The sequence below is a fragment of the Oryctolagus cuniculus genome, chromosome X (genome assembly GCF_051225735.1).
Source record: "Oryctolagus cuniculus isolate XC-2025 breed Fujian yellow rabbit chromosome X, ASM5122573v1, whole genome shotgun sequence".
Taxonomy (NCBI): domain Eukaryota; kingdom Metazoa; phylum Chordata; class Mammalia; order Lagomorpha; family Leporidae; genus Oryctolagus; species Oryctolagus cuniculus.
In genome coordinates, this window is record NC_142888.1 from 69,346,067 (window position 1) to 69,358,378 (window position 12,312).

The 12,312-nt window shown below is 44.6% G+C and overlaps 1 pseudogene; it reads left to right on the forward strand.

Annotated features, from left to right (window-relative positions):
• The first annotated feature begins 9,312 nt into the window (after window positions 1-9,312).
• Window positions 9,313-9,903, forward strand: LOC138847500 (zinc finger protein 740 pseudogene; annotated as a pseudogene).
• Window positions 9,904-12,312: the final 2,409 nt, after the last annotated feature.

Consider the following 12,312-nt stretch of genomic DNA (forward strand, 5'->3'; position numbering starts at 1 on the left):
AGTGCGAAGTCTAGGAGCTTTCAACTTGTTAGAATGCAGAGTAGAGAAGAAGAGAAAAATAGGCTTTTTTTTTTTTCAGAATGGATATCATATAGTGTTTCTCTTTCTATACCTGACTTATTTCCCCTATCATGATGTCTTCCAGTTCCATTCATGTTGTGAATGACAAATTTTCCTTTTATAAAGCTGCTGGTTGGCTTTTGTAAATTCAACCAACTGTAGATTAAAAATATTTAGGGCTGAGCATTTGGTGCAGTGGTTAAATTGCCACTCTGGATGCCCATGTCTCATACTGGAGTGCCTGGTTCATGTTCCAGCTACTTCACTTCCTAACCAGCTTCCTGCTAATGCATCCCCCTGGGGGGAAGAATGTGTTGGCTCAAGTACATGTGTCCCTGACACCCACTGAGAGACCTGAATGGAGTTCTAGGCTGGCACCTGCTTTTTACCCAGTTCAGCCTCAACTATAAGGGGTATTTGGGGAGTGTCGCTCCCCGTCTTCGTGGAGGAATGACACAGGATCCTGCCTAGGCTTCCTATCGGAGTCACGGCACCATTATGTCGCTCCCCCTCTTCGCGGAGGAACGACACAGGACCCTGCGCTGTTCTTTCGTCTGCTCGGCCCTCTCCGGGTTTGCTGCTGGTTCTTCCCGGGTTGGCTACTGTCCCTTCCACCTCTGTGGAAGGGCAGTTCCCCCTGGCCACATTCCCCACTTCCGCAGGGGAGCAGCACACCGCCGGCTGGCTCTCTGGGGGGCTGCACAGGTGTTCCTTCAGCTAGATGTTCCCCTTAGATGTTCCTGGTGCATGCTGTCTCTCTCCTCCTTTATAGTCCTCCTCCGCCAATCCTAACTCGGCTGCCCACACGCCGAGTACGCTGCTCTCCTCCAATCAGGAGCAGGTCCTACAGCTTATTGGTTGAACTGGAGGCAGCTGCGCAGAAGCTGTTTACTTCTCTCCCAGCGCCATATTGTGGGAGAGCAGATGCATAGAATAAGTCCCAATTCCAGTAACTCAGTCTAGTCCGGATTGCTCCCCACAGGGAGTATATCAGCAGATGAAAGATCTCTTTCCATCTATCTCTCTCTTTCCGTCTGCCTTTTAAATAAAATAAAAATAAATATTTGGAAAAAGTAGTGTCAGTACTGAACACATGCAGACTTTTTTTCTTGTAAGCATTCCCTAAACATCACAGTACAACTATCTATGTAGATTTTATATTATTTTAGGTGTTATACATAATTTAGAGATGATTTAAAGTATATGTGAAAGTGTGTAAAGATTGTATGTAGGACCACTGTTTTGGCATAGTGGGCAAAGCAGCCACCTGTGACACCAGAATCCCATATGGGCACTGGTTTAAGCCGTGGTTGTTCCACTTCCTTGCTAATGGCCTGGGAAAAGCAGTGAAAAATGGCCCAAGTGCTTGTGCCCCTGCAGCCACATGGGTGAAGAGGAAGCTCTTGGCTCCTAGCTTCAGCCAGACTCAGCCCTGACTGTTGCATCTGCTTTGGGAGTGAAAAGGTGGATAGAAAATTTCTCTCTCTGTCACTCCCTCTCTCTCTTTATAACTTTGACTTTCAAATAAATAAAGAAATCTTTAAAAAAGATTATGTGCAATACTATACCATTTTACATAAAATACTTGAGCATACACAGATTTTGGTATCTGTAGTGGATCCTACAACCATGTCCCAGCATATACAAAAGGAAGACTGTATGTATATACCACAGTTTCAATGTAAATTCCTCCTTTGATGGACACTTAGGTTGCTTCCATGTGATAGGTATTAAGTATGACATTAAAAATATTGATCTAACAGAAACAGAGAGAATGGTGGTTACCAGAAGGTGAAAAGAGGGGGATATATGGAAAAATGAAAGATATTGATCAAAGAGGATAAGGTTTCAGTTAAATTGGAGGAATATATTTTGTGATCTATGGCACTGCTTGCTGACCACAGTAAATGCATTGTATACTTCAAAATGGATAAAGAATAGATTTTTAACATTCTCATCACAATAAAAGTTGGTGAGGTGGTGGATATGTTAATTAATTTTACTGAATATTTCTACAATGTATACATAAATCAAAATATCACATTATACCCCAAAAATATACACAATAATTGTCAGATAAAATAAATAAATAAATGGTTAAATATTATAAAATGCATTCTTTTACTGTCTCTGAGCATTATGAAGTTCCATTTTTGCTTCTCAGCCAGAGCTAAAGGACTTCTGGAGTTCTCTGTATATAATAATGCTTATTTCCCGGTTTCTAACTGTATTTAGTTCAGGTCAGGGTAGTTTTTTTGTGTGGAGGAGATAAAATAAATTCATTGGTGATTTTACAGTGTCCTATAAAGAGACTTCAAAAAGTTTATGTATATCTTCCTAAAGTTGTACTTATGAAATTTGTACAAATTAAATAAAATTAAAAAAAAAAGATGAAAGCAATCACTAGCCTAAGGGGGGGGGAGGAATGGGCAGGGATAGAAATAGCTCATTAAAAACAGGAATTTCTTATATGAAAAGGTGCTTGACCTTATTTTCAATTAATATATGTAAATTAAACCAATATATGATATGGCATTCTAGATCAAAATGTTATTTATCATACACAGTTTTAGTAAAGGTTTGGGAAAATGGACACCTTTTTACACTGCTAATCAAACTGTGAATTGTTACAAATGTCTTTCCAGCTAAGTTGCCAGTTGTGACAGGAGATCTTTAAAAAAGAAGATCTTTAGGGGCCGGCGCTTTGGCACAGCGGGTTAATGCCCTGGCCTGAGGCACCAGAATCCCATATGGGCACCAGTTCGAGACCTGGCTGCTCCACTTCTGATCCAGCTCTTTGCTGTGGCCTGGGAAAGCAGCAGAAGATGGCCCAAGTCCTTGGGCCCCTGTGCTTTCTTGGGAGACCCAGAGGAGGCTCCTGGCTCCTGGCTTTGGATCAGCTCAGATCCGGCCATTGCTGCCAGTTGGGGAATGGACCAGCAGATGGAAGACCTCTGTCTCTCTCTGCCTCTCCTCTCTCTATGTAACTCTGACTTTCAAATAAATGAATAAATCTTTAAAAAAAAATAAGTAAATAAATCTTTAAAAAAACCCAGATCTTTAGATAGCATGGACTTTAGGACTTTTGCCAAGTTAAAGTTTTTGCTTCACCTAGGAAAAGATGAGATTGATTAAAAAAAAAATAAATAAAATAAAGTCTTCCCTTGATATCCAGGGACGTTGGTGCCGGGATACGAGACTACCATTTTTTGTGGGTGCATAACTTTCTGATATAAAATGGAGCATTGTAGACTCTGTTTATGACCTATAGAATGTGTATTTTATTTAACAAATACTTACAAGAAAAAATAGTATCTCCATGTTCACTACAGATGCTTATGGTTTTTCAGTCCAAGGTGAGTTGAATTTGAGGCTGTGGAATGTGCAGATACAGAGTGTTAACACACATATACACTTATCATATGTAAACTAGCATAACAATTCATTCTCTTCTTTCCTCACAGCCAGGTTTATTAGTAACTTGGAATTACAGGTTAGAAATCCACTCTGATGTCATCAGATTCTTATCAAAATACTGATAGTAACCATCAAGCTTTCAACAGAGCATATTTTCATGTGAATTAAATATAAAGGCAAAGCAAGTTTGTGAGGTAGAATTTGCATTTTTATATCCAAGACTAAAGTGGAACATAAAAAAAAATGGGAGCCTTGAGAACTGAGTAGTCAAACTGAGGAGGGAAAAAAGTGTTGACAGGGAGCAGCAATGGCACCTGAGCCAAGGGCACACTGCATCGGCTTCACTATTTTGCTCCAGTCCTGCCCTACTGACTGATGCCCAGCAGGTTCCCTGAGCTATGCCTTAATCTGCTGCTCCTCAGTGTAACAAAATAATGGACTCTAAGATTATTTTTGTAAATTAAATCTTATACTTATTTATGTGTATGACTATTTCAGAGAAACACTATTTTCATTTTAAAGGCATAATAAAGGACTAAACAGTAGTGTGTTTATGGACAATGGAATTAAACCAGCGCAAAAATGGACTGAAATTTCAGTGTAAAAAATTGAAATCCATTCAAAGTGTTTTCATAGCCAGAATTGTCTCTGAACTTTTTGAAGATCCATATATTTATTCTTCAGAATCCTCATATAGTTGCTCTATCCAGTATGTCCAGGTTTTATAGCTGCATTAATTTGTAAAGACAAAGCAAGGAGTGGATTTATTTCATCACTCAAAATCAGATCTTTATCAGACTTTAAAGCCAAAATAATTATTTAAGCTTTTCCAACATATCAGACAAGTTCCATACTGTGTTTATATAATAGACTCATTTTAATTCCTTACTTTTTAAATGAAATGTATTAAATGTCTAATGCCCTCATTCTGAATATGACTGCAGAACAATGTTCCATAGTAAACTTTTTCCCTGTGACAACTTATACCCAAGTTGAAATCTAGTAAAAACATGAGATTTATAGAAAAAAATTGCTCTCATATCTTCTGCCATTAAAGAACGAATAACAGTACTTCAAGTTAGTCATTGAAGATCATGCCTTTTGATTTCTATTATTCTCATATGAAATGCCCTTCCCTTACACTTTTCCTTTTTTTCTCATTTCCTTCTGAATCCTACCCATATTTTATTTTTTTAAAGATTTTATTTATTTATTTGAAGGTAGACTTATAGACACTGAGAGGCAGAGAGAGACAGAAAGGTCTTCCATCCGCTAGTTCACTCTCCAAATGGCCGCAACTGCTGGAGCTATGCCGATACAAAGCCAGGAACCAGGTGCTTATTCCTGGTCTCCTTTGTGGGTGCAGGGGCCCAAGTACTTGGACCATCTTCTACTGCTTTCTCAGGCCATAGCAGAGAGCTGGATTGGAAGTGGAGCAGCCAGGATTCGAACTGGTGCCCATATGGATTGCTGGCGCTGCCGGCAGAGGATTAACCTACTGCGCCACGGTGCCAGCCCCCCTACTCACGTTTTAAAGCTCAAATCAAGCTGCACTGATTTTTCATCCTTATAGCTCTTGGAGTCTGTGTTTACATTGCTGAGCATTTATAACTGTTCTGTTCCTGCTTCATATCTGATGATTTTTCAGATAATTTCTTAGCAACTAGTAGCTTCTGGGTTTTAGACAGACACTATCTCTGTTCTCTTAGAGCGTATGTATAGCAAGGAACACAGAAATGAAACAAAACAGCACAATGTGAGTGGTTATTTTACCTGTTCAATTCCAGCTCTGGATCCTGACTCCAGCTTCCTGCCAGCACAGAACCTTTATGACAGAAGGTGATGGCTCAAGTAGTTGGGTCCCTGCCACCCACATGGAGACTTGAATTGAGTTCCCACTTTTGGCTTTGCTCTTACTCAGTCTCAGTAGTTGCAGGCATTTAAGGAGTCAATGAATGAATGAGAGCTTCATCTGCATCTTTCTCTCTTGTCTCTTCGCCTCTCAAATATATGAATTAATAATAAATACAATAAAAATAATTTATGGATTGTAATTATGCATCTGAAATGAGAAATATATAGACTATATATATCTAAGTAAAAGAATCTCTCCTATCACACAAATGAGGAGTGCTTGCATTAGGAAATGACACTTTAGGCATTTTCACCAGTGTCTTCATCATTAAGCTAAACATCTGTCCTGTCAATAATTACTTTAAATGTAAATGGATTAAACTCTGCAATTAAAAGACATAGAATAACTAAACAATAAAACAGGACCCAAATATGAGCAATCTATGAGACTCATTTGATCTTTTGAGAACACAAATAGTTTGAAAGTGAAGGCATGGAAAAGGATATTCCCTGTAAGTGTTAACCTAAAAATAGCAGGTGTGGGACCAGCATTGTGGCACAGTAGGTTAAGCCACTGCTTGCAACTCCAGCACCCCATGTTGGAGTTCTGCTTTAAGTCCTGCCTAACTCAGTTTTCAAATCAGCTTCCAGCTAATAATGTGTCTGCCAAGGAAACTGACAGTAGTCCAAATATTTGGGGCCCTGCCACCCATGTGGCAGACCACCATGGAGTTTCTGGCTCCTAGCTTCAGCCTGGTCTAGTCCTGGCTGTTACAGGCATTTGGGGAGTAAACCAACAGAGGGAAGATCTGTGTGTGTGTGTGTGTGTGTGTGTGTGAGTTGTCTCAATCTCTCTCACTTTCTCTCTGTCACTGTGCCTTTCAAATCAATCAATAATTCCTTTTTTTAAAAAGAGCAGGAGTGTTCTTACATCAGAAAAAATAACTTTAAATAGAAAACTGTCATAAAGCACACCAAAGGACAATGTATGGTGATAAAAGGATCAATTGTTCGGTAAAATACATTACATTTAAATGTATATACACCAACTTTGGAACTCTTAAACATATAAAGCAAGTATTAACAGAAATGAAAACAGATAGCAATACAATAACAGTAGAAGACTTCAATACCCCACCTTCAAAACTGGATAGAATATTTAGAGTGAAGATCAATAAGGAAAGAGTGGACTTAAATATCTGTACATGAGGAGAGGCTGGCTCTGTGGTGTAGTGGGTAAAGCCATGGCCTGCAGTGCCGGCATCCCATGTGGGCACAGGTTCAAGTTCCGGGTGCTCCACTTCCGATCCAGAGCTCTGCTGTGGCCTGGAAAAGCAGTAGAAGATGGTCCAAGTCCATGGGCTCCTGCACCAGTAAGGGAGACCTAGAAGAAGCTCCTGGCTGTTGGCTTCAGATCAGTGCAGCTCCGGCCGTGGCGGCCATCTGGGGAGTGAACCAGTGGATGGAAGACTTTCTATCTCTCTCTGCCTCTCCTTTCTGTGTGTAACTCTGACTTTCAAATAAATAAATACATCTTTAAAAAAAATCTGTACATGAAAAACACCTAACAGACAAAACCAGCATGTGAGAGACCTGAGCCTGGATCAAGGCCCAGCTATTTTAGACTAGGCCTCCATCTTGTATCTTGGGCCTGACGGGGCCCTGAACCCTAAGCCAAAAGCTCCTAAAAGAAAAAAAATAAGCTCCCCTTGCAATAAAGTCCCCTAGCAACAGCCAATTAGCAGATAGCAGGGAAACACCTAAAGTTTCAGGTGTCTTATCAGGCAGTTAATGTGACTGGTAACATCCGGAAACCCTGCAGTTTGGCACGTGCACTCTAGCGGCTCGGACCCTATACTTTAGCCAATCATAGAATGGCAAATATAAATTTAAAATATGAGCCTATCAGATGTTGTACAGCCGAAATTGTTTGTTCAACTGTATAAAAACCCTAACGACCTTACTGTAGGGGCTGCCGATCCAGCCCAGCTGTGCCTGGTGTGAACGTCGGACCAAACTAGAGTTTGAAATAAAACTCTTGGCGCTTGCATCAGCCTCGGCTCCTGGTGATCTTAATTGGTGGGAATTGGACGTTTCAGGTACAACACATATACATTGTTCTCAAATGCAAATAGAACATTTTCCAGAACAGATCATACCTTAGGCCACAAAGCAAGTTTTTCCAAACTTAAGAAGATTAAAACTACACTACCTGTGTTTCTTGCTACTACTCTGTCATAAAACTAAATATCAAAACACAGAGACTCCTGCTCCGGCCCCGCACTCTCACCAGCTGGACCACTCCAAACGTCCCAGCCTCACCACCTTTCCCACCACCTCCGCCTTCCCGGGCTCCCGAGCCGGAAGTGGATGTGGCGGCTTGGCAGCGAGGACGAGAGGTAGGGGGATGTGCTTCCAGGAAAACGCGCCTCCGGTTGGTGTTTGTAAACTTGCCTTGGGTCCGGCGGGGACAGCAGCGGCTGCGGGCTCGGCAGGGTGTGCTGGGGCCTGGTGGAGGCACCTGGCAGCCATGGCAGCGCGAGCCCACGCCCGACAGGTTTCCGGAACAGTTGGGAGAACTATCCCTCTTAGTATTTTTTTTTTTGTTTGTTCTACTTAATACTTTTGGTTGAATACTGTAATCAATACACAATTATTCTTAAGTGCTGAAACTTAACTGAAAAGTGATCGCTGTTAAATATAAGAGTGGGAATAAGAGAGGGAAGAGATGTGCAATTTGGGACATGCTCAAGCTGACTTACCTCAAACGGTAAGGGGATTCCAATTCAATCCCATCAAGGTGGCATGTACCAATGCCATCTCACTAGTCCCAGTGATCAATTTCTGTTCACAATTGATCATAATGATAGGACTAAGAACCAAAGGGATCACACAAACAAGAATAGTGTCTGCAAATACTAGCTGATAGAGTAAAAAAGGGAGAGAATGATCCAACATGGGAAGTGAGATACACAGCAGACCCGTAGAATGGCAGATGTCCTAAACAGCACTCTGGCCTCAGAATCAGCCCTTAAGGCATGCAGATCTGGCTGCAAAGCCCATGAGAGTATTTCAGGCATGGAAAGCCAAGACACTCTGGAAAAAAAAAAAAAAAAAAAAACACCACCTAAATGAAAGATCTCCACGAGTGAGATCCCAGTGGAAAGAACAGGTCATCAAAGAAGGAGGCACCTTTCTCTGAAGGGAGGAGAGAACTTCCACTTTGACTACGACCTTGTCTAAATATGGTCAGAGTCAATGAACTCAGGGGGCTTCCATAGCCTTGGCAGCTCATGACTGGAGCATAGGGAGATTACTGAGGCCATAAACAAGAGTGACAAGAGTGTCAATTTGTTAAGTCAACAACAGGAGTCACTGTGCACTTACTCCTCATTTAGGATCTTTGTCCTTAGTGTGCTGTACATTGAGATTTAATGCTATAACTAGTACTCAAACAGTATTTTTCACTTTATGTTTCTGTGTGGGAGCAAACTGTTGAAATCTTTACTTAATGTATGCTAAACTGATCTTCTGTATATAAAGAGAATTGAAAATGAATCTTGATGTGAATGGAAGGGGCGAGGGAGTGGGAAAGGGGAGGGTTGCGGGTGGGAGGGACGTTATGGGGGGGAAGCCGTTGTAGTCCATAAGCTGTACTTTGGAAATTTATATTCATTAAATAAAAGTTTAAAAAAAAAGAGAACTCAACTGGAAAACAAGGACTGGCAGATCCTCTGTCTCTGCAGAGAGGAGGCAGGAGCCGGGCAGAGGCCAGGGATTCGTGGAACGCCTCTCCTTCCCGCTTTGGAGGACACCCTGAGTTCTGTTTGAAGAATCAGGAGGTTCAGTATGGCAGCAGAACTGAAGGGACACGAGGGAGCTGTTACGCGAAGCTGGTGACAGTTCTTCAGACAGCAGTGTCCCAAGGAGAGCTGGACCGAGGAGCGCCCTAACTTGGGGTGTGTTAAGTGAGACTTCAGCATGGCTCAGGCGACACTCCTGGCTTGTGAAGGCCTAACAGGTGTGAGCCTGCTTCGCACCGCAGCCAGCAAGATGATGCTGAGCCGGTTGCCAGCAAGAAGGCCGAGAACGGCGAGCGAGCAGGCAGCCCTAATGGGCTGAGGCACTCGAGTCAGGCCCATCGAAACGACAGCAATAAGTCCCGGAACCGCAAAGACGGCGACGGCTTGGTTGAGGCCTCCCATTTGAAAAAGACTGTTAAAAGGCTGGTGGTAGTGGAACAGAATGGTTATTTTCAAGTAGAGATTCCCAAGAATTTTACTTGTAAACACGGCTTCGGAGCTTTCAGGAGCAGTTACCGCCTCAAGAGGCACATCCTCATACCCACTGGTGAGCAGCCGCTTGAGTGTGATATGTGTGATATGTGCTTCATGTAGAAGTACCATCTGCAAAGCCACAAATGCGGCGCAGCGGCAGGAAGCCTTACCAGTGTGAACGGTGTCATCAGCGTTTTTCTCAGATTGATTACTCAGACACAAACGGATGTGCCAAGGATGCCAGTCCAAGTGGGCAGTTTTCTCTATAGGCGCAAGGAGCCCTGGAGTGATTTGAAGAATCTACTGACGAATGCATCCACTCTGGTCTGAAGGTCCTACCACCACCTGATCAGAACCTATCTCCTTCCTGAAGGAGTAGACCCAGAGGACCAGAAGCGTGGATCCGGGGACAGTGGCCCCAGAGCATCAGCTCTGTAAATAATCTGAGACTCTGAGTATCTCGAGGAAGTGCCTGCAGCATTCCTGGGTGGAAGAGCCAGTCCCTGAACCCTTGACTGAGGTTGGAGGTGGGGACTCAAGGTACAGGACTAAGAATGAAGCGTGGCTCCCACAGCCTTGGACTCCAGCAGGCAGCTGACATGGAAAAGCCTGGGTAAGGGGATTTGTTTGTTCTGTTGTTTTTGTTTATCCAAAAGCAATTTCAGCAGGTAAACTGTGGATGCAGGCAGCCTGGGAGCATGGAGTCCTGGCCCAGAGCAGGCACTGTGGCTGGTCCAGCTCTCCCCAGAATTCAGTCTTCAGTTGCAGTAGCTCTTTGGTGTTCCATGGCCCTGCACTTCACCTTGGTGAGGGAGAATAGGCTCAGGGACGGCAGCTGAGCTTACTTCGGCCTTCTTATACGCTGTAGAGACAAAAGGAAGAACAGTGGGAGGAGCACAGTCCGGATCTAAAAACCATGGGCTGCACTTCTTCCGTCCTCCAGGGAAGAGCCGGAGCTGTGCCCATGGGTGCTTTAACGGCCCATGCCACACTGGTACGTGAGGGGTCAGCTCAAGTGCCTTTGGAGGAAACTTGGGTGACAATGGCCCAGGACGCCCTTTCCTTCTCTCTTTGGGCAAGTGGTCTTGGAGAAAAGTTGTGTCTACCTTGCTGCCATTGAGTCCTGTAGCCAGACAGATGTTGAGCAGGATGTCATGGATGTCAAAGAGTATTCTCTGTTCTTGGGCCCTTTGGGGGAAGACCCAAGCCTAGTCCTGCGTCGGCTAACAACTGTTGAAGAAACAGAGTTCAGTGTCCCCTGATGTGACTGAGTCCTATCACTGTGTTCAGGTAGGAGAGACAGGGATCTGGCATTCGGTCCCAAAGAGCAAGATGGGGCTTCCCTCCGGATGGCTGTGCCTGCCCACAAAGAGTGGGCCCAGGAGATGCTGCAGAGGAGGGCTGAGGGCGAAGCTTCACGGAGGTTACGTTTTCAACTGTGCTCTTCTCCTCTCTGCCCCAAAACCACTATCCTGTGCACCCCCAAAAAAGCAGTCAGGTGTGTGTCAGTGTGTAGTTTGTGAGTGCTTGCATCTGTGTGCTTGGAGGAGAGGGCCTGCTACTGAGCCAGACCCTTCTGTGGCCCTCGGCTTAGGGGGTGGGTGAGCCCTCCTCCTCTCCTCGACTTCTGAAGGGTGCGTGATGTCCCAACAGGAGCTAAGGGACTTTGTTTTGGAGGGGTTTATTAAGGTTGATTCAGCAGGCTGGTGGTTAAGGGTTTTCCTCACCCAAGCCAAGGTTTGTGAACGTGACGTTTTTAAGGTGAAATTAAAAACCCTGTTTGTTCTTGCTAAAGAAAGGATCCTTACGGGAGGTTCTAGAGTTTGGTTGACCACTGTGGCCTGCCCTGACCTGTGTGGGGGAGGGCTGTCTTAGATGTATTCATGGAGACCAGGAGAACCTGCACCCCAGGCTGGGGGTGTGGGCCATGTGCAGCAACCTCCTGCAAGCAGGGGAAGGCAAGGGCGCAGTGGCCCTGACAACTGGCTATTACCTATTCCAGGAGGGCTCCACCCTCTGAGGTGCGAGTTTCAGAGGAAAAGGAGATGAGGCACCCTTTAGACTTCACAGATGGCATCTGTGCTCCCTGGGGCGGCGCTGGGCAGTGTGTTCTGGGCCCTTCTGTGCTCTCCTGGCACTCCCCGGGGCCTGGGCCTAACTCAGGCCTTGGGTCTGAGCTGTGGGTCCTGCACCCAGGACATCTTTGCCTCCCTTTTAGAGAGGTTTTTCTGTCACTCCTAGGAAGGCTGCATTTAGAAATTGCCCTCCCAAAAGTGCTTTTAAAAATAGGAGGTCTCACTCCCTGCCTCTTGGGGAGCCAGTGTTTGGGGGGGAGGGTGAAAAGCATCACAGGAGTGACCTATGATTCTGTGTGTGTGCAGGTGTGCTCTGTCAGAATGTGCCCTGGCCCCCCGTGGGCCTTGGCTCCCTGCTCAAATGGATGGGAGGGAGGGGACTTGTGTCTGTGCACATGGCTGTGCTAGAGCCCTTCTACCTCAGCTTGGGAGTGGGGTTGGGGGAGCCTCACAGCAGGAGGGCAGTTTGGTTGCTAGCATGCAGATGTTCTGGGGCAGTGAACATGTGGGGAGAGAGGAACAAAGGAATGCCAGGGGCCCAGGAGCCCCACCCACACCCCAGGAAACCCAGACCAAGACTGCTGCACAGGCTCCTGGACCCAGTGCCTCCCTACCACTTCATGGCTGGA